The sequence below is a fragment of the Nipponia nippon genome, unplaced genomic scaffold (genome assembly GCF_047370975.1).
Source record: "Nipponia nippon isolate SJK-2023a ecotype South Korea unplaced genomic scaffold, ASM4737097v1 scaffold_2, whole genome shotgun sequence".
Taxonomy (NCBI): domain Eukaryota; kingdom Metazoa; phylum Chordata; class Aves; order Pelecaniformes; family Threskiornithidae; genus Nipponia; species Nipponia nippon.
In genome coordinates, this window is record NW_028262336.1 from 49,988,310 (window position 1) to 50,014,027 (window position 25,718).

General features: G+C 40.9%; 1 long non-coding RNA gene across 2 annotated transcripts in view; it reads right to left on the bottom strand.

Annotated features, from left to right (window-relative positions):
- Positions 1–25,718, bottom strand: part of LOC148055781 (uncharacterized) — a 36,145-nt gene that overhangs the window by 5,159 nt on the left and 5,268 nt on the right. Inside the window, exons 2-3 of one of the 2 annotated variants that reach the window (XR_015704957.1) lie at positions 23,694–23,799; positions 22,758–22,838 (exon numbers count right to left, since the gene is read on the bottom strand). This is a non-coding gene — a long non-coding RNA (uncharacterized LOC148055781). Of the gene's footprint in view, positions 1–22,757; positions 22,839–23,693; positions 23,800–25,718 lie in introns of those variants that run through there. The other variant, XR_015704956.1, reaches the window with a different exon arrangement.

Consider the following 25,718-nt stretch of genomic DNA (forward strand, 5'->3'; position numbering starts at 1 on the left):
TGCACCCAAGGACGCGGTCGCTGGCAGGAAAACGCAGTGGCAGGGACAGGTGGAGCAGAGTCCATTTTCCCTTGCAGGAAGAGCAGCCCTCAGAGTTTACTCACAGTTTCTGGCTGTAGCAGGGTCTGTGGCATCTGCTCGCTCCAGTGTCACCTCTCTTGCTCATTATCACAAGGTACAAGTTTGTTTATGTCTAACAGAAACAAAAGCATTCCCTGGCATGCTTTAAGGTTGGTAGGAAATTACTGCACACATGCACAGGAAAAACAACAACAGTAAGGCTAATACATGTTGACGTAGTGGGATTATTGCCAAAACGTGTCACTGCAGGCAGGCAGGCAGGCAGAGCTAATTTTCTGCAGAGAGGGGCACAGCTACTTTGCATCTGAATGCAAACTGTCACACCAGAGCAGAAAGCAAAAATATGTAGTTTCCAATTTTTTGGTCCATAGGTGTCTTGCTACTCATATTAATAAGGATGGGATTGAGTACAACTTCCATTTATTGCAGTTACTCAATGCGCCTTAAACAGAATGGATGTGAAACTGGGGATGGTATCAAACTTCCCAAAGGGAACACGTCTCAACTTACACGCGTACCCTCTTTATCTTCTGCTGATTAGTCTCCTACACTTGTAATATAAGTTTTATTTCACAGCTGCAGTCTTGAGAGAATGAGAATTATGGGATGAGAAAGCGGAGCAGCTCTGTAGATTGAACTAGATGTGAAGTTGGTTTTCTCCCCATAAATCAGGTATGTCTGCAGAGACCCCGTGCTGTTCAAGAAGAGTTTTGTCCACTAGTAATGAACTGCTGCCACCAGTGGGCTGCGGTTTGTATTGACACACACTTTTAATGCTGCACATCTGCCGATACTTGTAATAATAGCTGAAATATTCCAAGACTCCAGGTCTAAAATGAAGCCATGCCTGCACAGGGCAGTTGGAGGGAGCCATGTGTTAGATCAAAAATTTCATGCCTGGCTCTGCAATACACACCGAGCATAGACGTTACTCTGTCGGTTTCGACACAGTCGCAAATCCCATAAGGGGTAATTTTCTCCCGATAAACTTCACACCACATCTGCTAGTGTTAGTCCTCCCACACTGGCTTACTTGGCAGAAATACGATTGTATGTGTATAAATTCTAGGGATCGAATTTTTACTTGTGTTTGCCATGGTTTTGCACAGATCGGACGTCGGTCTTCAAGGAAACACAACATTTAGATATTGAAGGGCAGCTTCAGCAGAAAAGATGCATACTTGTCCTGAAACAGACACATGAACCACAGCACCTTTGATTACCCAGTGTCTCATTCTTCACTAAGTTTATCAAAGATCTAGAAACGAAATCACTTGGGAATCCCTTAGTGCTTGCTCAGACCATGGCTAACGCACACTAGGAAGCCTGACTCCTCAAAAATATGATTGTTTCCACTATTTCTCTGAAAATGTGGCCAGAGATTGTGGTGATGAGAATCCTTACATATATGTATATGTACCTACAACACACACACACTCACACACACACACATGTATATATTATGTAACATGTAATGTGATATTTGATATATGGTATATGATATACAACATATAACATGCAGTTTACTATGACATTACATCATATAATGTAATATGTTATTATAATATTATAGTATATGTATAATATTCTATTAAGTTGTGTTTTATTGGCTCCATGGTTTTAGTTATATTTCTTAGCTAGAGGGTGATTCAGAGTAACATCTTTTACCTTGCTGAAAAATATCCTACCCAGGCAGTAATGGTTAATGTAGCATGTCAAGTTTACACTCCACTAAAATGAAAACAAAGCAGCAGGGCAATGAAGAGTCATTCCTATTTGGACAGATGACTGACATGGACAAAATTATTTAAGAGGGCAAATTCAGGCTCCTCAGCCAAAATGGATTTCTTGAAAAGATTCATTATCCTATAGCATCCCATCACTCCTGAGCACTGAGGCTGCCCGTTTGCAGGGCAGAGGCACAGCCCAGTGTCTGCTCAATTCTCCCATCTGCATCCGAGGAGCATCCACCCTGCCACAAATTTTCACCATCTTTAAAAAATGATATTGAATTGAAACGCAGACCACACTGTGGGTTCATGCACAAACTTAATGTTCAAATGCAGTTTACTGCTATCACCACCTTTGCTACAAAGTTAAAAAGTCTCAAATTTGCTTCAAATTCTTCAAGGCAGTAAGAGACTAGAACTCTGTAAATGTGGGATGGTTTTCTTGTTGAGTGAGTGATGCTTTACATTGGTCTAGAGAGACTCTCTCCTGCTGATGCTTGGGCAGAGTCTTAGCAAGAGCTTCATTTATCACTTGCTGGTGAGCAAAACAGCTGCTCCAATTCCTGCAGTGAGTCTAAACCCATCATTTTGTTCTGTGTTTGCAACTCCAACACACTGCCATGCGGAAGGCTCTGAGTGTTAAGGGAATACTGCTAGTAATTAGGTAGTATGTTCCTTTTCTAAAATTCCCTAATATGAGGAAACTAAAATTATATATCCTCTCCCAGAATAAGATAAGGTTATCACAAAAATAAGGATGCAACTTTATTAATAGCAGCAGGAGTATATTCTGTTGCCTATCTGAATGAATCCAAAGAGTACTTAAACAAGAAACAAAAGATTTTGTTGGTGTTTGGTCAAACATCTTTCTTCAGCCCATACTACTGGGCATAACAGCTGCTGTTTACACAATACTTGGAAAATAAGATCATTTATTTTGAAGGTGAAACAAAGATTTTGAAGACTAATTTTGTCCATTTTTTGAAACAAGAAACAACAAAGCCAAAGATGAAACCCTACTGTTTGTGGATTTTTTTTCTTCCTAATGGGAGAGAGAAGAACAAGGAGTGTGAAGGGAACCAGTCAAGAGAAAATGCTGAGGCTTTTCAGTTTCCTGTTCTTGGTCAGAATCGGGGACCCAACGATGGGGAACCTGCAGTCGGGGAGAGGGGTACCCACTTGTTATCAATTTAATTTGCAATACTGTAAGCTGGTAAGTCACCCCAAAAGCTTTGAAGAGGCAGATCTGCTAGGAATCCACTTAATCTCATTACAGTGAACTGCTAGGCAAGTACTGTGGTGGGTAAGCAGCACTGCATACATTTAATTGAAGGTTTATATGGGTGCATTAGCTGAATTATAATTGGAGTTTTAACATATGCTCAGAAAATACTCTATGATTTGTTAGTGTTGCTTCTGGAAAATATTAAGATGTTGCTTCCCAACACATTAGAGTAAGAGAGCTAGTAGAGCAGAGGATAAAAGAGAATCAGTAACTACCTTATGTTTAAAAAAAGCCTATGGGAGAGAACTCTTATGGGGACTCTGAACTCAGATAGTAAGGCAAAAATAGTGCCATAGATTAGAAACAGTGGGAAAAACAGGTTGGAGGTAAATATTCAGGTCTGAGTACAGTAAGTGATCAACATGGGAGAATTGCAAGGATCCATACAAAGACTGCTCTATGGATGCTTCCACATCCATTATTGATGTGGAAACCCCACAGTCATTTGGAGTGAAGCATGAGGCTTTATATTCCTTCAGGAGAACAGAACAACATAACTGTACATTTGCTTCATAACCTTTTTTGTGTCTTACCAAACTCTTCTCCTCGATACCTTGTGACAAGAACTCCCAAAGTTAATTTTTAGTTCTATAAGAAATCTTTTTACTAACTGCAGATGCACGGTGTTCCACCCTCACTGGAGATCCACTTTTGTTGCATGAGGGCACGTGATAAACTTCCACGTTTATAACACATGATAAAATTCCCAGTTATTCTTTTTCCTCTATGTGCCTTCATTTCCTTTATTAAATCTTCACCAGGATGCTTTTTCTTATGCTCTTTTGAGAGTAACCACGTGCAGCCCAACCAAATTCCCCTCAGACAGACAAAACACCATTAAGGAGAAAAGAAATAACACCATGAAATACAGACTGGGCAAGTGGGTATTTGCAGGGGATACTATTTTGCTGAGGTAAGGCCAAGTGGAGTTTTGCATGAGTTGCATTAATGCACTTATGAACGGATTGCTCAAAATGAACTATCCCATGCCATTATGAAATGCTTTGGGCAATCTTTTGGAGCTCGGCAGTTTGATTAGCCTTTTCCTTTTATATCTGGAAGTAGCCACAGACAAAGAAGTCACATATGGGACTGCTCTTTTTATTTCAGCCATTGAATCTGTGAGTCTTCTTTCTGACATCGAAAGCCCCTTTTGAAGTCAGGGAAAGATAACATGAAAAGTCAGCCAGCATAAGAAGTCATTTATGCTTATTAATCTGGGTAGTTGTCCATCTGCACCCAGCTTCCATAGTAACTCACTTTGAATTTAAAACCTTAAAAGCATCCATTGTATCTTTTACACAAGCGAAGATATGCCATGGATAATATCTAAATTAGTATTCCATTAGCATTTGCCTTTGTCCTGTAGTTTGGTGCCAAAATAGGTCAATTTTGTGCCCATCCCTCTATTACCACCAGACTATAAGGAGGGCTGAGGGGGCTCAATATCAGCTGAGATGGGGTGATCAGAGACTACTTTTGATACTTGTAGTCAAAACTGTCTTGGGGAGAGAAAGCTACTGTATGTTTTCAATTAATGGACAAAGGAAAAAAATGAAAGATAAAGGAGGTGCTAGTAATGGAGAAAGAATGAAGTATAAAGTGAGAGTGATCAGCCTCCCTCAGAGAATGGATTAATTATTTTCTGACACAAATTTTTGGCCCAAGCCTTTTTTTTGGGCAAGAATTCAAGAGACACTGTAAAATGACTTGGTATAAATGGGAATTTGGGGTAATTTTTCTCTCAGCATCTTAAACAGTTTATATAAATCTGCCACTTTTCAAATGATGTATTAAAGCACTCTTGTGGTTGCTTAATATCAATATTCCTCTGAGATTTTACAGATACATCAGCAGCATTAGATGGATGAAATCCAGTCTGCCGTAATTCAGATGCCCAACATAGGCAATGCTTCACTGAACATTTATGTATGCAGGCTGGAGAGCAGGGGAAAAAACCAAGTCTGCCTTAATGTCGCTGCCACACTTCTGAAGCCTGTGATGGGCAGCTCAGGAAGCCTGCAAGGGAAGATGCAGTCTGCTTGTAATCATGTTTCCTGGTTTTGACTATGGAGGGACCAGAGGCATTTCCCACAGGTGGTCCATTCCTCCACCCCTTCCACTGATGCTCAGGGGGATGCTGAGCACCCCTCTCCCGCACTTGCAGTGTCCCCTGACCCTCTGCAGAGCAGAGGTACAGCACATGCTAGTGCCTGCTCTTTGCACCATGATTTCCAAGGATGTGGCAACCTCCAGGTAGATGGAGCTACTCAGCCTCTGTGAGGTTAAAACTTTACTCTAACATCCCAAGGGAGAACCTCAAACCTGATGTGCACCCCTCACCCAGACCATGGTGGGATGGAAACGTCACACAAGCATGAGTGCAAGGGTAAGGACAAGGGGCAAGAAGAGGCCCGGTTTGAAACCACAGGATCTCCCATTCCCCAGATAATTTGTGTACCTCCTAGGATTTTTCTCACAAGATTGTTGGTCTTATTTCCTACCACTCCCTCATTTAGTTGGTAAGGCCCGTCTGCCTTAATATGGGCCATGACAGAGCAATGAGTACCCGTGTTCATGAAACAAAAACTTCTGAGCAAATATGAGTGGCTAAAACTTAAGCCCCCTCTAAGAAATTTTAAGCTAAATGAGAAAACACCTTATGCCTTTGGATCCCTATGGGATAAAACAATCCATGAAAATAGGTGAGATGATAGCTCACTATCTGAGATTTACATGATCTGAATTTTGAGGATATACTTTTGGCATTTTGCACTCATCTGTCCTGTTTGCTTTGATATCTGAAAGATACTCTTTTTCTATCAGCCCTTAACATTACTGTTTAAACTATAAAGCATGGTAAAAACCAGCTAATTAGGAAGAAAGTTACACAAGTATTCAGATGTTTTAGTCTTATATCTCATAACTTCACCCTCATGTTCCCCCAGCATATTCTACGAGAGGCATGTCCCAGGGATGTCACAGCCCATTGCTAAGTGAAGGGAGAGAGTGAATAGCAGATAGGGCAGAGAAGGCTGAGATCTCTTTGAGGTCTCTTTTAGTTCTAGTCTTTCTAAAAGGTAAACTGTGCCAAGGACTTAATCACATTAATTTAGACAGATGAAGACAGAAGTGGAGTTCAAGCTAAGGGGAGATTGGGTTAGACAGTGTGGCTGAGATAAATGTATTCAAGATGAATCATTCTGATGAAATTTGACTTAAAATATTTATGGAGCAAATCAAAGTAATAACTTAGGCATAAGGGGTTCTTCAAAGAATGTGGAAAAGACAAAAGAGGTCTCTGAAAAGCAATAAAGGTCAAAGACCATACCCATTTTTAAATGGTGGAATACAGAAAAACACCAGATTATAGACCTGACAGCCTAACTTCAAATGTCAGAAAAAAAATTAAATACCCGGAAGATAATGTCATGATAAAGAACTGCCAACAAGGATTCAAGCCAATCCAATTTTTTTCTTTGGATAAGGGCAAAGCAATAGGTGTAAAATATCCTGACTCCACTAAGGCCCCTGAGACAGCTCCTGTGTCACGTTCTTGTAAGCAAACTGAGGAAATACGGCCAGGATGGGAAACCTATATGAAATGTGTCCACTAAAAGGAAGAATCAGCAATCTCATTCTCTACCAAACTCTACGAAGGTAAAAGGTGTTTTGAGGCGGGGTGTGTGTGTGTGTGTGTGTGCATATTAGCAGCTTGGAGAACACAGTCTTTTTCAAAAAAAACCAGAAGTGGATTGGAAACCTTAGTCTCCCTTGCAGAAATAATGGACGCTCCCTGATTGCCCTAACTGCTGTTGAATGCATCGCAGAGGGTGCAAGTCATCCTGCCTAAAGTCAGTCTGCAGCTGTAGTCCAGGATCTTCCCACAATCAGTGCAATGGCATCTCTTGGGTGATTCATCCCATGCAAAGACAGAGGTTGAGGATAAGGGAAATGAGTCACTCCCCAGAGTTTCCTCTCTCTGCTATCCCATGGGCTGTAGGGGAGTATAAAAGGACTACCTTACAGTAGCCACTTAACTTTTAAATAGCTAATATTAAGCGAGATGAATCCCATCTTTAGTAGCCACTCCCCTCAATTACCCAGATTCTCAGACATACCTGAAAGTAGACACTAAGCGAATCTGATAACTTGACCTGGGATCTGTTGACTGAGTGATGAGGCTCCCACATGAAATAGGTTATACTGGGTTCTTAAGACTCTTGCCTGTTCCTGCATTTTCCAGGTAAATCACTGGGCTGACTAAGGGCTCTGGATACTGTAGGGAGGCAGGATCACATTATCATCTGATAGTTTTAGTTATCAGCTGCTCAGGAGGAAGTATGAAACTTAGGGTGTAAGCCTGGGTCAAAGTCTGTGCAGTATTATTGGGTGGAAAGGAGTACAATTTGCACAAATAAATCAATGGAGCTAATGCTGATCCCCTGCCCTGAACATCCTCTTCTCATGTAGGCCACAATGGTGTTAGTGGAAGTCTTTCTTGTGAAATGAAGAGCCACATATTGTATCTTAATGGAAACAATCCTTGAATGGCAAGACTTCTCTATGCCTTATGTCTGGTCCTTTGCAGCCATTCAGGAAGGGCAGTGGCTCCACAGATATTGATAATACTATTATTGAAGAGCTATTTTGAAAATTCTCCTGTTAGCATGAAAAAAAGATGGAGGAACAGGACACCTTTCCATGCAGCCTTTTAATGCAAGCTCTGTTCTGTTTTTTAAGTTGTTTTTTTAAAAACTTTTCTGCCATGTTTCATCTGTGAGCCCAACCCAGCCTAAACCCACAGCACTCACAGAAGTGGAGTGGGATCTTGCATTCATTTTCTGTTGCTTGGTTGCTAAGGCCTGGAATAAGGAAAGACTTTCCTGCTGGTTGGCAGCACAGCTGAGCCTGGTCCACCACCAAACCCCACACCCACACCGCAGCCGCCCATCACTCCTCACTCCACTCACGGCAGCGAGGGGCTTGTGTCCCACCACACCATCACCTGAAATCAGCAGGTCTTTCAGCAAGGACAAAAGATGAGTCTTAGGGTTGGTGCAATAACCACGATTGTAAGTGCAGCTCTCTGAGTTGGGTCAAGGGACTGGCTTCTCCCCTCCATTTGGACAGAGATTCAAATTGCAGCATGTGGCAAGGATCACCAAGACCAGGCGACAGATTGTACCACTGAGGTCCAAAGGTGGGACCAAATTTCAGCCCTCTTTTTGTGAGGGAAGGCTCTCTGTGGTGTCTGTCGTGGCTCCGCTCCTCAGCCGAGGCACTGAACCCTCCCGACAGAGGCGGCACGAAGGCTGCTGCTGCCATGCAGCAAACACTGAATAACCACAGGAGCAGCTGCTGCTGAGAAATGTTGGCCCAAAATGCTCCAGCATGTAAACCTGTTTACTTCGTATTATAATGATCGTATGGATAAGGGAATGATCAGAAACGTACGCCACCTGAATAAGGATCTTATTAACAGATGCCAAAAATTAAAGGCAGATGAAGCAACAGATATTTTCTTATTCTTCCCTAATCCATATTTTAAAGCTTACTCACAGCCTCTCGCAGGACAATACACTTTCTCCTGTGTATTTGGCAGCGCGGGGGGAATGAGGTGTTTGAAAAAAAGAGGAAATGAGTTGTTCTGTTACAAAATACTTAAACACTCTGTGCTGCTAGAATATGAAGGCAAACGCTTAAACATATTCCTGTATTTTCTCTATCCAGTTGTAGGGAGAAATCACGCTCTCAGGCAGACAGCCTGCTGCCGGTGAGATCCTTGAAAGGGTCCACATCCTGACTGAAGCTGCAGTTAAAATTAGCACAACTGCCCCATGGTGTCATCCAGACAGTTCTGCCGCAGGAAAAACAGATATGGTGGAAACCGGTGTTGAATTCTTACAGGGAAAACTTCATCTTGTGAAGGCAGTAAGTGACTCTCAGGGCAGGATATGGAGCTCATCATCTTACCCCAGTCCACTCACACCTGTTTGAATATTAGGTGATGCTTTGTAAGGCACTGTGAAATTTAGAACTTTATTTCTTTAAAAAGTGTATTGCTTCTTTACCTCTTGCAGTTCCATGAGAAAAAAAGTGAATCCTGTGTTTACTTTAGAGGTCACAATATACCTTCTTCAGGCAATCAAAACCCAAAAATTTCAATATAATAAACTATCACCATGCCATGCAGTTTTATGAGTGTATGTGTATGTGTTCATGTGCATATACATCTGTGTTTTAGTGCAAAATAAAATAAACTCCTGTTTATCTTTTGTCATGGATGCCACTCTTTGCCTGATCCCCCTTTTTCTCCAAGCCTTCTCACATGTTCCTGACTGTCCCATTTTCTTTTTTTTTGCATACCTGCCAGATTCTTCCTCTGCCCACAGAAAAATTATTGGCATGTCTGTCACTCTGTTTATATAGTTGCCAGCATGACTGTTCTCGCTTGCTTCTTAGTTTTCTGACAATAATATCAGACTGGATTTGAAAGTACAATGATGCTTAAAAATAGTGACAAAATTAAAAATAACAAGGTATGAAATACCAAACACTAATACTTTTATTTCTTTCCATTTCTAAGCAAAAAGTCTTGCTTCTCTTCATTTTCTCTGCTTCCATGACTCCTTCAGAATTGCAGCAGCCAGCAGCACTCTGCTGAATTCATTGTACATTCATTTGCCACCTCTGCATGACCTTGTCACACTGAGCTTTGAGCGAGGCTGGCTGAGCTGCCGTTTTCGGCTCCCCCCATCCGTTTTGAGAAAGAAACGGAAAGTGACATACAGAGTGCAGAAGAGCTTCTTTTTTTTCTTTTTTTCTTTTTCACCCCATTTAGGAATGTTATGGATACTAAGCCAAATAGTTCCTGAAATAAAAGCTCTTAAAGATAATGTTCGGATTTCTTTTCTTTAAGCCAGTTGTTTAAATAGTTAATAACCTGAAGTCAGTCACTCCAGGCTCCGTCTATGCAGCCATAAAGGGAAATATGCATCTCCAAAAGCCAAAGACCCTATGGTAAGTGTCTACAGCTAGTCAGATAAATCCTCTACCTGTTTCTCACTGTCGACTATAACCAGAGCATTACGCATTAAAATTAAGGGAGGCGCATCTCCCGCTTGATACGCCAGGGAGAAATGTAGTCCTGTTCTGATGTGGATGAAGGGCTACCAGAAATAAAATGGTGGATCTTTTGGTGAGTGTGGCCGATGTTCTTTGTGTCTTAATTTCTTAAGCAGGGTGGTTATACGCACATTTGCAAGGTGCAGAAGTACAGATCTGGTCCAAGCAGAATTCTTATTAAATTGCATCATGACAGGTTAAGTGGATGTGAAATTCATTGCCGTAGTGGAGGCCAATTGTGTTTTTCTTTCATTTGCTTGACTGTATTTACTCATTCCATTTGCCTGAAGGATTGCTCCCAAGGTTTTTAGGCTGCATTTTTGAACGATATACTATGTTCATTGAACAGACACCATAATTTGTGAGTAATATTTCTTTTCAAAAGAAAATTTTTAGTGTTTTTCCTCCCCTCCCACTTAGAAAAAAAAAAAAAAAGGATTAATCTCAATGTAACACTTCTGAGAAACCTACAGTGGCAATCTGCTGGTGATCCAGGTTAAACAGTGAAAAGAAACTCCTTCAGGGAAGTAGATATGTGTTTCAAAATTGTTAGAATTTTTTTTTTAAACAAAGAATAGGCTTTTTTTTTTATTTTTTTAAAAAAGGAAATAATCCTGGCAGTAATTTGGATATTAAATATGAGGATGATCTACAAAGGAACTTAATAATTTGCTTGACTTTAAGCACACGATTAGTCTCACTGTCTATTCATATGCTAAATGTAATACTTACACTCTTTGTTAAACATAGATACGCTGCCAGAAAGTGTCACTGTAATTAGATTGTTACAGCAATGCATGTATGAACCTTACAGCATAATTTCCCTGATGAGCATGATCATTATTAAATGCACCTTCTTTAAGAGAACATAATTGTTTTTCACAGGCTGTCTTTAGTAAAAAACAGCTTCTACACAGAATGGGAGAGTGCCTTTTACGATGTTGTTGATGATCATTTATGCTACTACATTTTTAGGGAAACACTGCACTCTGCAGGTGAAAACTCTTCCCCCATCTTGTAACACACTGGAAAGGTCTTGGGAAAGAAACACAGATTCTCTGTGGTGAGCAGTTAATACTTTTTAACCAAGGAAGTGCATTGTCTGCAGTATCCTTATAAACGGGAACAAGTTGTCTTTCTTTCTTTCTCCACTTCTTACTTTCTAAAGAACAGCCAAAAGTATATAGATATTCTGCAAAATTTCCTGCAGTAAAGAATATGTAACTCTACAATAAACACAGGTTGGCGGTTCACATAATTTGCAGGGCTCAATAGAAAGTTCCGTGTCAAATCTAAAGACTCTTTGCCATTTCTTGATGCTAATCCCACAAACTGAATTTCCAGTTAGAAATAGGAGCAGTCAGTAAGGCTCAGCCCCAAGCCTGCACTCCTAATGTGAGTCCCTTGCCTCTTCACCCTCCCTCATCACCGCCTTGCACCCGTATCAGCTCTCCCTAGTCTCCATTTTCTGATTTCTGGCCATTAGATGGCAATCGTGACCATCATCTGCTTTCCACGTTCATGTCCTCTCAGGGCCAACATGCTTGTGTGCCTAAGAGAAGCTTTTCTTGTCCCTCTCTGCCTTTCTCATTTATAGCAGCAGTAGTTATGCAGAGACTGGTTGTTAAACCTGGCAGTGGTTAACATGGGAGAAAGGAATCACTGTGCTCAGAGGGACAGTGTTGTCCTGGCACGAGAAATATGTGCTCCAGCTGGAAACAGCAGCATTGCATGTTAAAGCTGCCGGGAACTCTCCTCTGTATGGTTTTCTTTCCAGTTCCCCAGAATTGCACCAAGTCGCAAGTCTCTGGCTGGCGTTTTCTAGGCATACAGTAGCTTTGTGGCCGTGAACTTAAAACGTTTCAGGTTTCTATTCATTCCCAAGAATGGGGTTAAAGCAGATGCAAAGTCTTTTAGTTGAGAATCTCTGTCGCCACTCTCCCTTTTGGCAGGGATTTGAAGCTTGCCAGGTGAATCACCCTTAGGCCTATTGCTGACTTTCTCCATATTATAGCCCCTAAAGAAGTCTACAGCATCAGTAGAGACTGGTTCGTGTTTGGCTGCAGTGTTTTCTGCCCCTTGCCTGGCTGCAGGGCTGCCATGAGGCCACAGAGACCTCTGTGGGAGGTGCCCACCAGCATCTCCATGTGCACTGTGCCCACATACCTGGTCGGCCGTGCAAGCCCATGCTCACACGCATCCTGCTCAGGCTCAGTAACTGTCGTGCAAAGCTGCAGGCTTTGGGCAGCTTCTGGATTCACGCTGGAGGTACTACTTGTTAGCTCTGGACGTGAGCAGATTTTCAGTTTGGCTGCAGAGAAGCCACCCTCTGCAGCCATCTGAAATTCCCCACATTGGCAGATCCTACCTCTCTCTCCTCTCACCACGGGGAAGCTGGACGGTACTTTGTAAGTCCCCATTCAGTGTTTAATCCTTGATTTTCCTTTCAAGTGGCCCCAGGCTTCAAGCACATCCTTGTTCTGCCAACCCACCTCCTGGTACAGGTGGCAGTGGGAAGGCAGGATAACCCCTGTTGCTGGATAACCGGAGGGAAGAACGTGTAACCCACCAGTCGTGGGAATACCCTTCAGTACAAAGCAGAGCTTCTGCCTTTGAATTCTGGGGCCTTCCATGTAGATGGCATTTGTCAGTGTTAAAATCTACCAGATATCAGCTCACAGCCCTTTCCAGGAACACATCCCATCATCAGGAAGAGGAGCACACTTGCATTTTTAGAGCATTATGCACACTCTGGCAGAAACACCAGTGGCTCCAGAGGGTTAAGTCTGGGTGCACGTTCTCCTTAAGGGGCCCCAAAGCAGGCTGGATACCCTGTGCTTTGACTAGAATAGCTTTTGGGCAGGTATGTATGTTCCTTATGGCAACAAGCTGAAAAGCACTTTTATAACCCCATCATAAATATCTATTACCTCTGCTCTCAAGCTTCTTGTTGACAACAACTGCTGCTGGTTAGCTCAGGATTTGGAACATATCAAATAGGAAATTTCCAGCTAGCATGAATAACCCACAGTTACATAGGCAGGAGCTCCATTGTTTTTACATGTTGTGGTACTGGGCTGAGACACTTCCATAAACATCTTTGTCTTCAGGCAGTTCTGTAGTCCCTGCTAGCCACCCGCTGTCAAAATGTGGGAGCCTCTCAGGCTGGGCCTGTTCCCCTGCTCCATAGTCCAGGTGCAGACTACGTATGCAAAAGGGGCAGCAATCAATTTGTCTTCCCAGTCTGAACTGGCTCTGTTCAATATGCTCCAAATCCAAAATTCAGGCACATTTCCCTGAAAATCCTCCCCTTCCTTTTTCCTCTCTGAATGGCCACCTCACCTTAAACTCTTCCATCACCCAGAAGAGGTCTTCCAACAGGTGGTCTGGTCATGGTACCTCCAGGGTCTGGCACGTCCACGCAAAGCTTGCGAGTGTGCTTAGCCAAAATAGCTGCATGTGCTACACAGAGTAAATGTCTTCCTCTTGTGGCCCCAACATGGCATGACAAGCTATCCATAACACAGGGTCAGTCATCTCCAAAAAGCATTTTGCTTTGTTATTTTGCCTGAATTGAGAAGTGCTGATAACTTTCCACTGTCTCCTAGCTTTGTTGCCTGGATCGCAATACTGATGTGCTTCCGATATATGCCTTTTCTCCTTCTTACGAAAGAAGGCCAGAGCTGCATGGTGTAACCTGCCCATTTTATGCCATTTCTAGAGGGAATTTCCCCTGACTGACTTTATAATTTGTTCTGATGGGAGTTCGTCACATTAAAACATAAGTAAAAATAATATTATTTGATCAGTTGCTAGTATATTTGAGGGAAATTATTTTTATAAGGTATTTACACACTTTTGCTTTAACCACTGATGATAAAAGATTTATGTTGAAATCTGAAAACTTGGCAGTCTGTGTTGTTGTGGAGTATTTCTGGGTTTTGATGGCCTTTAATATGACATCCTTTTCTTCTGAGCAGCTGAGGGAGTGATGTGGAATTCACAAACCAGATAGACAGATAGTCAAAGCAGTCTTTCAAAGAGGGCGAAGCCCTGCTTCTGGGGCAAGTAAACCACAAGGAAGGCAAGGCAGAAGTAGTGATATTTGCTAAATTGGTATTTTACTTTCTTTTCTTAGATGTGAAGATGATTTTTTTAAGTTGTCTGGACCAAGAATGATGTCCTGGTAAATCTCACTGTCTTTACAAGCATGGTAAGACAGTAAATACAACATAGGAACAGGACATTTACCTGGCAATAGAAATATATTATCATTAAGGACCAGAAATCATGAACACAGTTGTGTACATGAGAACTCCTTCTGCATGTTTCAAAACTGTAATTTTTCCCAAGCTGCTGTTCATAAAAAGGCTGTTCAAAAGCAAAACCAGAAGTCTGTTTGGCTTTTTAACAGAAATGTTTATAAGAAAACTGCAAGTTTTGACACTGTATCAGTAGATGGTACTGAAGAATATGCAGCAGAGTTCTGTTTTTGTAGGGCTAACATGACAGTACTGGTGGGTCCAGAAAACTACTTTCTCTGCATAGATCTTTCCATTACCTGTTTCATTATGTGGTTGCTATCAGTGATGCTTATAGAAATAGATTTTACATTTTTTAGTGTCACAGGATGACATTAAGTAGCATGCATTATTGAACTGCCCTATAACCATAATTAAAAATAAGAAATGAAAAGAATCAATCACAAAAAGAACTTTCTGCCAGTCACAGGAGTGTGGATTTTGTGACAGAAGCCTGTGGAAATGTCTTGCTCCAGAAAGTCTACCAGAGGGACAACATCTCCACTGAAAAGGGAACAAACTACTTTGAGGTAAACATATTACTGATGCGTAGGCTACTATAACTAATGGCATCATAGAGCAAATCCTATTCAAGGATCCCCAGTCCAATAGTCCATTCTGGCCAATAGTTAAAGAAAGATATGCAATCATGTTAGTTTTAACTCATTTGGCTGTAAACTTCAACACTGAAGGAAAATTAAAATGGGATCTCTGCAGATTGCAAATGCACCGAGAACTGCTGGGGAATTTTCTCTTTCTACCAGCTACCAGTAGTGGCACCTCACAGCAAAATTAGTCAGAAAGTTTCTGATTTCTCAAGCTTTCATTAAGCATCACCAGAATTAAAGATAGAAGAGTATGTAAATAATGATACTTGCTCTATTTTTACCACCTCTTTTTTAGCAACAAAATGAAAATAAAATATGAAACTACTTTTGGAAATTCCCTGAATCTGGAAGAGTTAATTTCTTCATTGAAACAGGTTTTTTGTTAAATTTAAATGGATGGTGAAAACAGAGAGTGAAAAAGCTGTAGTTTTGGCAAATCCTTGTTTAGAAAAAAACCTTGATGTTGTAAATGTGACACATCTGAAATTTTGAAAACTAAATTATTTCACATTCTGTCATCAAACTGAAATTTTATTTTAAAACCATTCATCAATTTTGTTGCTAAAAATTTTGTAAAGACTGGATTTAAAATCAAGCAGTTAAATGATAAATTATTTCATTAAAATTTGTACTAGTTTTTCCCAGATTTTTCAGCTTATAAAAAGTTTCAAGATTTGACAAATTTTCCTTATTTTGGGAGGAATAATTTCTTAATGTTTCAGATTTTTTTGCAAGGTAGAAACCTGTTTCTGCACGGCTCAAACTATAAGGAGCAAAATAGCAAGAAAACCACTTTATTAACTCTTTTAACAAATTTTTCAAGTGTTGGAGAAATTTAAGTCACAACTGCATGGCTTTAATTCCATGTAGCTGAGCGAAATATAGATTTAGTGCCTTATTTCATCACTCTTAAATCACTTTCAAAATTATCATTTTTTCTTTTCTAACCTTAATTTAATTTTTTCTGTGCAGTCTGGTTCAGATTTTCCAGGGAGCCTTTGGGAAGTAGGAACCTTTGAAAATCTCTTTTCTTATTAATAGTTTGGGAATGAACCACAGATGATGGAGGTGGAAGGACACCACCTTATATAATGTAAGTATCTGAAGCAGGCATTGAAGTGGCAGCAGGAATATTCACACTCACTGGTTTTAAGATCAGGGGTAACTGCCCAAATTCTCAGGCTGCCCTTATAGTCAATGCAGATGGTCATGCTCCCAAACATTAGGGTCTGACCCCTTTGGAAAAACTTGTCTCTGACTGTAGAGGAGTCAATGTAGCCAACATAAGCATTTACAATGACACATGAGAACATTTTCTGCTTGTGAAAAAGAGATTAATGAGCTAATTATTCGAATTAGCATAAAACTAAGGCCCCCCTGGAAGTGTAACAGTTTAGCAGCAGCCTATGTTATATGTATTATTTAATTCAAATAGTCTCCAAAAGCACATACCCATAACTCTGTCCCAGCTAATCTACCATTGCAGTTGCAGGCAGATTTTCCACTACATGCAAAGAAGACAAGCACAAAGAAGTTGATTTTATATGGAAATTCAGCTAAATTCAGCTTTGAAGTCCATAAGGTTATCATCAAGAAAGGAGAAAAAGAAAGACTATTTTTTTAGGAATATTAATATCCTCTTTGGGGAAGACAGAAGTGTCTCCCTTATGAGAGAAATGTTGTATTCCTCTAACACAATTAATATTCTAAGGAGCAAACCCATGTCTGTTGATGAAGCCCCTAAGTGCCTCCTTGTGTGCTTCCTCTGTGTTTCTTGTCTAATATTAAACAGCTCTATTTCAATCACTTTAAATAAATGATACTTAGCTGGTGATATGAGCCATGGAAAGTCTGGACTTCAACCACTGCTTTTGTGCCTTCAGGGAATTAAATAAGCGAAAGTGTAAATCCAGTTTCCATTAGACAGGAAAATGTACTGAAAGACAAGCAGGTGGTTGAGTACTTTGGTGGACAGGGTACTATTTGAACTGTAAAAAATTATTTCAAAATGAATAATGAAAAAGGAAGAATAAATTAATTAAATGACAGACAAAGACAAAAAACATTTAGGAATTCCACTGGGAAGTGAGATCATAACTATTTAAGTGGTGTAAATCCATAATATTTGGGTTTTTTTCCCCAAATCACCAGTATATTATAACATTTATGCATACGTTCTTCTATGTATATAATATTATCACACTTCTCATAAAATCAGGCCGAAGCTTTATAGTTTCTGACTCTCCCAAACTTCTGCAGTCTTTTCAATACAAAAACTACTTTCCAATGAAATTACAGCTACCTTCACAATTCAGGTAATTTCTCCATGCAGATAAAGCAGTTTAAGGCGCATGTTGATTTTTCTGTCGCATCACTCAATGAAGTCTGTATAAAATCTGCTGTACTAGCTTCTATTTTCTGTGAGCCCTGCTGTTTCTAGACTCTGCCAGACAAGGCCCTCAGCCTTGCCCACCTCCCAGGCCCTTTCCTCCAGGCACAGCAGGACCCCCTTTCCTCCAGGCCAAATTGGAGCTCGGTGCTTTCCCTGTTGGTCACCTCTGGCTCTTGGGTGTCCTATGCAATGTGTGTGTTGTAGGGAGCGTTTTGTGTGGCCATGGATGCCGAGTCAGGGACTTTGTCAGGCAGGGCTATTGTAACAGTCAAAATAATAAAAGAGAAACAGCAACATATTGCTGAAACCTCATCCAGGCATATAGGTCTGCATGCACTATGCTCTAACCTGCCTAATGTTCTGGTATTGCATAGATGAGATCAGTTGCCAGTCATGGGATGCTTACGTTAACATTTGCATACAAACATTTTGAGAAATCAGGAATTGCACAGGCACATTCAGAAGGATTCCCTTTGAAGCCCAGTTGCACTAAATAAGTTAACTTATTAGACAGGAAGGTTGCTTGCTTTATGTCATGAAGGTGACTGTAAAAACAGAGATAAGTTACACTTCTGGCCTCACAAAAAAGTCCATCAGCAAGCTGGGATAACTTGTTATGTTGAAGCAAAAGTACCTGAAAGGAGGGAATGCTGTTGGCAAAATTATTATACATATATTTTAGTAATATAAATTATTGTTACTCTCATTATATGATATTTATTATTTATTATACCTAAAATTTTGCTTTTCAGCTTAGATGCTTTATTTGAGGGTTTAACACTGTGCTCTCCATTCAAAAAGCACGGTAGTTCACTATTGTTTATAAATAGTTTGGATAAATGCTGTGGACCATCAAGGAATTTCTGGCAGGGAATATTATGAAGTTTGCTGTGGGATATGTCAAGGTACGCCAGAGTACAAGGATTTTTTAATTGATTGCCACAACTGTTATTTCCATCTTTCCATAAATAGCTGAGATGGTTTCCATCAAACACGAGCTTTTCTAGAGAGTTGCTGACTAAAATAGTCTCTGTGAGTGTACCATGCCAAGTAACTTGAGTAGCTGAGGTTGGAAAGAACCACTGGGATCATCTAGTCCAATCCCCTTCACTCAGAGCACTATCAGCTAAGGCAGGTTGCTCAGGATTGCGTCCTGTTAAGTTTTGGATGTCTCCAAAGAAGACTACGTGTCTCCATGAAAACTCCACAACCTCTCTGGGCAACCTGTTTCACCCTCAGTTTTTTTCTTCGGAAGACAAGGGCTGTAGTCCTACTTTTTGCTTTGTTCCCTCCACTCAGGATCCTGATCTCCACCATCTCATGGTCACTGCAGTCAAGGTTGCCCCTGACTTTCACATCTTTGACCAATTCTTCCTTTTTTGTAAGTACGAGGTCCAGAAGAGTGCCTCCCCTTGTCAGCTCCTCAGTCACCTGTGTCAGGAAGTTGTTGTCAATGCAGTTCAGAAACAACCTGGATTGCTTATGCCCCACTGTGTTGTGCCTTCAGCAGATATCAGGGTGGTTGAAGTCCCCGGTGAGGACCAGGACATGCAAATGTGAGACACCTTCTGGATGTCTGAAGAGGCCCTCATCTATTTCTGCTTCCTGATCAAGTGGCCCATAGCAGACACCCACAACACTGTCACTCATGTTGACCTGCCTGCTCTCAGCCGGCTCATCATGTTTTCTCACATACAGAACAACTCCACCACCTCACCATCCTGGCCTGTCCTTCCCAAAAAGCCTGTATCCAAGATCACAGCATTCCAGTTGTATGAGCTGTCCCCCCACATCTGTATGATCCTGATGAGGTTGTAGCCCTGCAATTACAGTCGGACCTTTAATTCCTCCTTTTGTTCATCATGCTGTGGGCATTGGTGTATAGGACTTCAGAGAAACATCCACATGTGATTTACAAAAAAGTGTGAGAGCTTCCACCATCATTCTGTCCTCTTGGCACTTCCTTATTCATGTGCATACACTTGAGGTAGACCTCCTTAAGTCCTGTCTTGTTTCTTTCGAAGTCTTAAAAAAAAGAGATAGATAAAACTCAACTTATGTATTATCCCTGCCACAGCAAAGTACTGCTTATTTCCACCAAGATCCAATGCCTCTAAAGTAGGTGGTTCATGAAAAGCATAATGAGAAACTAAGTCCAGTTTATAACTGGAGAAACCTAAATATTTCAAATTAGGTTGGAAGATAAAATTGGTACCATTCAGAGCTTGGCTAATGCTATTAAAAGAGAAATTCAAACACAATATCCTCTAAACACCTTCAAATTTCTGTTTGTCAGTGAAGAAAAGCACTGTTTGAACTTTGAAGGATTTATCAAAGATTTTGCACTGAGTTTTCAGCAAAGATATATCATTTCTGGGCTTATCTTCTGGCAAGGGCATATTATTTACTCCAGGTCTGTATCTGTTTCTGACTGATTCCCTACTAATAGCCCTGTTGTTGCTACCCTGTGATAAAGGTGATATTTTGCTGCCAGACAAAGAAATTGCACTTAGCTTAGTGAAAGACTGAGATCAACTTGCTTGATAAATAGGATTCCAAAACTGCAGGTAGGAAGACTTTTAAGATTTCCGAAGGGCTTTAGCTGTTCATTATAAAGTCCTTGAACGTCAAACCTCTTAAATACAGTTACTGGAGGGAAGCAGGTTACAGGAGTAGTTAGACATGTTTATATACCTGGGATTGCACTTTTCTTCCGTGATGGAAAGATGAGTCAAGAAGCTATAAATGATACACAGTAAAAACTCCCCTGGGCCGTATCTTTTGTTGAGTAGCTGAATTCAAGAGGAGCAGGTTTTAGCCATAAGGCCAGCTGGGAGGTCTCGTTGGAGGCAGGCTTCAATGCCACCCATGTCCTGGGTACCAGCCTGGGCCCCCCCACTGGACCCCATGCTGCCCGGGGGGCAGCCGATCCTGGCCCCCAGGCATGGGTCCCCCAGGGAAGGGGCAGCTTGCTTCAGCCTCCGAGGAGGGTCGTCACAGAGAGGTGTGGTCACGAGGTGTGGGAGAAGCAATACTCTGTGAAGAAAGGGTTGGGATTTTAGGGGGTTTTGTTTGTTTTGGGGGGCTTGGAGTGTTTGGTTTTTTTCCCTTCAGGGATTATTGTAAAGCTGAGTCTCCTCCAAATAGTTCTGCCACTGTGCAAGTGCTGAAAGAAAAGTTGCTGATGGAAAATGTGCAATTATTTCTCAAATTCAGAGTAGTTAAAGGAAATGGAAACCCAGCTGGTATTTTACATAAATGTTTTTCATCAGCCAGCAATTCCCTAGGATTTGCTAAGTTAGCAAAAGATTCATCTTCACTTTCCACCATTTTCTTGCATAAATCATGAGGCATTTCAATTGCCTTTGGATAGTGGTTCCTGTCTAGATTTATTTTCATCAGCTTGTTCAGGCCCTGAAAAGAATCTTCTAAAACTTTCTTCCTGTGGTTGTCTGAGAGTTTCAGTTCAGTTGCATCTCTATGCTCTCCTTTCAGGTGATGGATACGACAGCCAAGAATGACATTACAACATTAAGTGGTGGTATTTTGGATACTTGGGCACAGCCAAAATTTTGGAAATATCAAAGTACGATTCATAACAGACTTATGACTGAGGCATTCAAGTTTCCTTCAAAAAAGAGAATTTGATTTTGCTGCTAGCAGGTATTTAGCACTAGCTTTAAAAAAGTCATATCATAAATACATGTAGTCATGCACTGAGATTTTTCCAAGACATTTGTATACCTTGGTTTTGCTATTCCACACAATTTAAAACAGAGCGGCCAGCAATTGAATTTGAATTCATGGAAAGTCTTTGCAGCACAAGGACTACAGAGTTCATCTGGGTTTTCATTGCTACTGTAGAGAAATTAGATGCTTCTCTAAATAAATACCAACAGCACAGACAGTAGAGACTACTAAACAGAAATAGGATTTATTGCTAATGGAAGACGAAAATGCTAGAAATCTTTCATCTCTCTGAAAGAGAGTCTCTGATCAGACTTTTTTTTACTTTTATATGTTTGCATATGAGAATGTGTTTGTATTGCTATTATAATGTTCCAAAACCAGTTGAAGACAGTAAAAAATCTCTTACTGAATGTGCCAGATCAAATTTGTAACACCAGCATTCAGACATCTTTATTTCCCTGGTCAGCTTTGTTCCTTTCCTGTTTGTGGATGGAAGGTTAAGTATCATTGAAAGAGAGATGTACCAGTCTCAAAACTACAACAGTATTTTGAAGCACAATACTATTTATGAGCAAAGACAGAGCCAAAAAAAATAGGAAATGTTTAAGAACATTATTATGCAAAATATTACATGCATATGTCAAGAAAGAAGCTACTAAAATGTTGCAGACAAGATTCAGATAGAGAAACCTACAAAGAAGAAATAAAAAGGTGAAGAATGTGAAATGAAAGAGGTGAAAGGACTATCATCAAAAGATAGTCATTAAAATTGTGATTAAGCGGTGATATAATAGCTGTGCAACTGGTCTGACCACAGAGAAGATTGTGCTCTGCAACTAGAATGCAATAAAATGCTATAAAACTGAATTTAAAAATATCACAAACAACCAAACATACCAAAATATTTCATAAAAGCATTTGAATTTTAGCATAGTCTGAAACAAAGATGAAAAATATCTGTAAAGCAAAATTACTATACTTCAATGGCAGCACTCAATATTTGATTAAAATACAGTGTTGTGTAAACAAATATACTTTGAAGTAATATTGGAAACTTCTTATGTTTTTCACCATGACAGGGTTACCTGGGAGACTTCGTAAGGCAATCACAGCTTGTGTAATACTTAAAAGCATATATTTTAATAAAGTATTTTTTCCAGAAGCTCAATGATTTTCCAGTCAGGAGCTGTGAGATTGATTCCAATGACACACACACAAAGCTATGTGTGAATAGAAATCAGCGTTAAGGAAGAGCAGACTCAGCCTCCAATTTCTCAAATTCTTGGCAGCATTGCATGTGCTTTAAAAAATGAAAATACTCATCCTCTTTATCTCTCTGCCATAAAAAATGTCATTCCAGTAAAAGTTAGCAAAAGATATATGCATCATAATGGCAAAACTGGAAGCTGTCATCTACTGATCAACTGACCCAGAGGGGCCAGCATGTAGACAGAAGTGATCTGTGGTTTTCTAGTGTTTGTCCTGGAGTAACTGGAAGTCTCATTGACTTTAACAGAGTCATCTCTATACTTACCCGGTGTAGGAATATTAGTTCTGATGACAAATATGGCCAAGTGGGACATAGCAGCACGATGAGCTGTTACACCGGGAAAGATCACAAAGCTGGCGACCCATTCAGGAGGTAAAGCACAAAGGAGAGGAAATGATCTGAGCATTGGGACCACACAACTCCACGCTTCCCTGCTTAGTACCTTAAGTATTTATGTACATATATATAAGGCCCAATGAACTCCAACCCCAAGCTTTCCTTATGTACATGTACATTCATGTCTATTGCTCTCATAGGTCTTAAAAACAGAGTACACAATGGGCACCTGTAGAAACTTCACTCATTATTTAAAATATTGTTCTCCAGGGCAATGCTGACAATTTTCCAGTGAAGAGCTAGCAAATAAGATAAGCATGACTTTGAAATGCCCATACTAATTATCAATAAAAGTATAAGTAATTTTTATTTATTTTATGTGCAAAGCTTGTAGCTTTGTACATAATTAGACTGCATTATTTATTCCCACCACCTTCAGAGAGCTTTAACAGCTCCTTTTCTTTTCCTTCCCTTGGACAAGCTATTTAGAGAAAGAAAGTGCCCAGATGCTTAAATGGCTGAAACTTGTTCCAATCTCCATTTTGGTGGCATTTGGGAAATTATATAGCTTATGATTATGTTTGATGTTATGAAGTTATTTTCATAGCATTTACTCTGAAAATGGCTGTATCATTAGTGAGTCCATGAGTGAGGATGCAGCTCACTGAGATGTTTATAAAGCCTCATAAAAGAGACAGAGACAGAGAAGCTAGGAGAGTGCAAGAAGCAGACAGGCTTTTAAAGCATGAGAAGCTGACTGCTTAGCTTTCAGGTGTCAGACAGGGCAATCCCTGGGCTTTCTATTTACTTACCTGAACAATAACAGACTAACAGAGACGTAAGGAAGGATGAACAAGAAAGAGGGACCTCACCTTCTGGGAGCTGGATGATTTCTGCTGACGTATACTATTTTTCATTTTGCTTTTTTAGTGAAAAGAGTGGGATGTTGCCGTCGTTGCTGGGATCATGGCATGTTACCTGTGGAGCCAGGAAGGTCACAGCTTCAGTGGGATTCAAGGAATGGAGATGCTTAAGCAACACTGGACCCAGGAGAGCACTAAGAGGAAAGCAGACTCCAGCTTTCAGGAGGAAGCTTGAAACAGAGAATCTCCACCATGGAAATGTATCCAGAGCCCTCAAGAAAATGCAAGTCTTTGAATTCTGGACAATTTCCAGAGGTTTAAATACCTCACATCCAAAGGCTGGATGCAATATTCCAGGACCACCCTGACAGCAGGGTGTGTGCAAGGTTTTTCTGCTACCAAAGGAAGGTGAATATTTGTTTCCTCCCCTCCCTGATAATCAGGGCAATAACTTGCTCCTATGCAAGGCAAGCTGTTCCCACTGCATCCAGATTTCAGAATGAATTTGAATGAAACCTCTGAGTGTCTCTTCTACTCTGCTAGACACAACTAAGGACAAAGTCACAAGTCATGGGATTTACAACGGACCCGAAGGAGGGAAAGAAGACCAAGAACTAATGATAAAAAAAAAAAAAAAAATCACTCTAAAGTGATTAACTGCAATTCACTAACCATGCATAATCCCACCCTCTAATCAGAAAAGAATCAAAAAAACATTTTTTCATTGTTTTTGCCAGTGACATGAGGACAGGTATCAATCCTGGCCCTGTTGTATTCAGCTCAACGGACATAAACACTCCAGCATCCACTCAGACTGGTGGTTAGATGCATAAATCGCAGGAGGTGGGCAGGATTGCAAGTGTGCCTCTCTCCCAAGGCACATCTCCTGCTGCTCGGCATAAGGATGCCTCCACTCAATGTGCTGCCTGTTTTGAACTCCACCTTAAGGTGCCTTTCTCTGTCCCATGCTCTGTAGGAGAAACCTGACTGAAGGCTGTGAATTCAGTTCCCATATTTGGCTGTTGCCTTAAAGATTGTTGTCTTTTGGGGCTTATATGCCTAGGCCCCTTTAAGGATTCCCCTCAGCTGCGCTGGAAGTGATTAACTTTACTGTGCCAGGCTATCTGATCAGCCAACTTCTGTGATAGTTTCACATAGGGAAGAGAGCCAAATAAAGCCACAGCTGACATGGCTGAATACCAAGGCCCACGGGGGGAGCAAACCTCAGAAAATTATTCTAATCATTGCATGCAGCCAGTGTGAGAAGGTCAGAATCACCTGAAATGATCAATAGCAATATCTCGTCAATAATTTTAATAGCTTGAATATTGATTGGGCACTGTTCTGGGAGATCCCAACAGATCTCCCCTTGGCAAGATGAGGCTCCCTGTATCTTTTATCTTGTTATCTCAAAGCACTTTACAGATACAAAATGATTTGCAAAGCAATTCTCATTATCCGTATTGCACAGATGATTAAGGCAAAGGGTAGAGAGGCTTAGAGAGTACTTCTGGGTCTCTCAGAACGAGCAAACAGATGTCCTACACATAAGCAGTAAACACTCTTAAAAGCAGAAATTTCTTTGAACCTTAAGGTGATGCCTTTCCCTGTATCTCTCTTAAGCAGCAGCTGGCTGCGTTGTCCCAAATCTGGGGGCAAGTGTTGCCTTTCTGCTGCTTGGACATACTGTGCCCGGCTCCCAGGACCTTCCCTCTGGGCACAGCAGAACTGGATTCTCCCCCTTTCCTCCAGGCCAGATCAAAGATTGGTGAAGCTTGGTCACCGCTGCCTCTTGGGTGTCCTATGCAATGTGTGTGCTACGGGGAGTGTTTTGTGTGGCCATGGACATGCAGCCAGGCACTTCACTGGGCAGGAGTGGTAGGTGTAGCGAGCATCCCAGTAAAATAAATGTTCTGTGATCGCTGTCACAATGATGCTAATAACAGTAAATAGGAAATCGTGTGCATCTCTGCAGATGCAGCATAGGTAGTGTCTGTTTGGCCCCAGGAGCTGCCAGGAAGAAAGGCACAAGCA